Source organism: Monodon monoceros, unplaced genomic scaffold (assembly GCF_005190385.1).
Source record: "Monodon monoceros isolate NGI ecotype Baffin Bay Population unplaced genomic scaffold, NGI_Narwhal_1 Contig661_ctg1, whole genome shotgun sequence".
NCBI classification, from domain to species: domain Eukaryota; kingdom Metazoa; phylum Chordata; class Mammalia; order Artiodactyla; family Monodontidae; genus Monodon; species Monodon monoceros.
In genome coordinates, this window is record NW_021702327.1 from 606,745 (window position 1) to 609,848 (window position 3,104).

The 3,104-nt window shown below is 35.7% G+C and overlaps 1 pseudogene; it reads right to left on the reverse strand.

Moving 5' to 3' along the window:
* Positions 1 to 1,811: 1,811 nt before the first annotated feature.
* LOC114890883 lies at positions 1,812 to 2,767 on the reverse strand (annotated as a pseudogene).
* Between the last annotated feature and the right edge of the window lie 337 nt (positions 2,768 to 3,104).

A 3,104-nucleotide genomic window follows, 5' to 3' on the forward strand; every position in this document is an offset into this window, starting at 1 on the left:
CAATCCCACTACTTGGCATATACCCTGAAAAAAACATAATTCAAAAACAGTCATGTACCCCAATGTTCATTACATCAGTATTTACAATAGCCAGGACATGGAAACAACCATGGATATGGTTGATAAAGAACAGAATGGATAAAGAAGATGTGGTACATATATACAATTAAATATTACTCAGCCATAAGAAAAATGGAATTGGGTCATTTGTAGAGAGGTGGATGGACATAGAGTCTGTCATACAGAGTGGAGTAAGTTAGAAAGAGAAAAACAAATATCTTATATTAACACATATATGTGGAATCTAGAAAAATGGTACAGATGAACCTATTTGCAGGGCAGGAATAGAGACTTAGACGTAGTGAATGGACATGTAGACATGGTTGGGTGGGGGGAAGGGGAGGGTGGGATGAATTGAGAGATCAGGATTGACATATATACACTATCATGTGTAAAATAGATAGCTAGTGGGAACTTGCTGTATATCACAGAGAGCTCAGCTCGGTGCTCTCTGTGATGACATATATTGGTGGGATGGGGGTGTGGGGGGTGGGAGAGAGGTCCAAGGAGGAGATACAGGTATACATATAGCTGATTCACTTCATTGTACAGCAGAAACTAACACAACACTGTAAAGCAATTATATTCCATTAAAATAATGAATAAGTAACTAGAATCGGAAACCTAATATTGTGGGGCTCTGGTTTGGGCAAAGGTTTGGACTAGGTGGGAGATAAAACAGAAGATGTATAAACATTGCTTCTGATTTGAAAAGGAATCTGATCTGGCTAGGACCCAGGATTCAAAACTGTTAACCATATCAGCACCGTTTATTGACTAAAGGATTTTAGATAGAATATTTTAAAAAAGAAAAAGAGCAATCATGGAACTTGACTATTCCTTTGAGAGTTAGAAACTTCTGCAAATGAGTCTTGGCTTATATAAGCTGTGTATTTAGGTAGAAATAACTTTCAAACTGGATATGTTTTAATTCAACAGCTAACTTTTTTTTTTTTTTTGCCCTTGAGGCTTGCAGGATCTTAGTTCCCTGACCAGGGATTAAACCCGCACCCTCAGCAGTGAAAGCACAGAGTCCAAACCACTGCCAAAGAATTCCTGTCATCTTTTTTTAGAAATAAAACGTTTCAAAAAACAAAAAGCTTAAAAAAATGATAAAATGTAACTTTGTTATATCCTAATTCTTAATTGTATTCTTTAAATTCCAAATAAGTAAAATAATATGAAAATATATTTTCAAATCTTTATAGAATGAAAAGAAACCATATTAATCATTAAATACTCCTGGATTTTCTTTGATCCTCCCATAGATGAATTCACAACTGTAAAAACTGATGCACATTTACATTCTGAAGTACAAATCCCCAGCAGCCAAATAATTATTCAGTTTATTTCGTTATGTGCAAAGTAGGCATTTCATATTTACTTGCTATTTAAAGCAGAGTATAGGCTCAATGAAGAATAATCATTAAACACTGATTATTTTTAAGAACAATGCTATTGTAAAAATGTACAATAATACATATTTTTGGTAATTATGTACTTCTCTTTTAAGGTAATTACAGCTTTTATAATAGATGTAAATCTTTCGAAGGCTATCTCTGAAGAGCAGTGAAATTACTATTATTTCAGATTTGATGAATGACAATTTGTCAGTAACCTTCTCAAAAACCAAGTCAGGGGGAGAATTGTTTTTTTTTTTTTTTCTCCCCCATGTGGTCAGTTTCATTCTTAAGTATGGCCTGATATAACAAGATGTATTTCACAAACCTATAACACAAGTTTGTGAAATGTCAACTGAAGACACCACCTCTGATGTCGATGGTTTCATTCAATCCATGTTCTACCAACTTATCTTCTAGGTCATCTTTTATGATGCTAATCAAGTGGCTAAGGTCTTCCTGTTGTTGTTTCAAATGCCGCTTGATTTCTTGTAACAGATCTGTATCTATGTAATATCTTTCTTCAGATTTGACTGCTCCAAAATGATTCTGCCTCCTGATTTGGGACATCAGTTCATTTACTCAGTCCTTAAACTGAGTAGGGTATTTAGTTCATAGGGAAATGTATCTAGCTGAATTGCTTCAGCTTGGATGGCCTATACACTCTTCCTCTGAATTTCCTGTTTGATTAGGGCCTGAAGATTCTATGGGAAAGTCCATGAGTTTCCTCTTCTATTGTGCATAGTTGTAGTTGAATTCTTCTGTAATTCACCAATATCTTCAGATATGATATCTAATCTGGTCTGATGCTGCTTAGTCATCTGATCTTGAACCTTCAGTCTTCAAAGAAGTTCTTTGAAATCCACCATTGGTACAGGAATTAAGTTTTCGGAATCAAGGTTATCCACTTTGACTTGCTCCCAGATAATAGGATCAACATCAGCAGGAGGATTCTGTAAAAGTTGTTCGATCTGTGCAGAAGAATGTTCTGTTCAAGTCATAGAAAGCATTACACAAAGTTGCTGCAACTGTGCTTTTATATTGGTTTGTTCAAAATGGGCGTATATTATTGTAGCTGGGACTCTTCTTGAAGTACCATTTGGAGAACGCTCAACAACATAAATGACAACTTCTGTCTGATCATCTGACAATGCTTTAATACCCTCTACATTTACAGTAAGGGTCTGGTTTCCTCCCAAAATTTTATGCAATGATTCTACCAATTGCTGTTGCTGGCTTTGAATATCTGTTTCTTTTTTGTTGAAAACTAAAACCACTAGCCCATCTTCATGTTTATTATTGGGCATACAACTATAACCTACTGCCTTAAACCAGCAAAAGGGATTTTCTTGTTTGAATTCCGTTGGTGGAATGTTATTGTTAAAATTTCCTTTTTCTGTTCCCCAAAAGGCCTGTAGTTAAATTCCATTTTACCAAAATAGCATCTGCTCATCTCCTAGTAGTACTGGGACAGAAAGAGCACTTGCAGCATTTATCAGTTGTTTGAACTGGGCAGGAGCTTTTGTAGGCTGAATGAAGAGAACACCTAATGTAGTTTGTTGCTGCCACTTCTGCTGTGTATTAAATCCTCCAAATCCAAGTCTAGTTACCAAGTCAGTACCTAAACCATACTAGTTCCAGCTG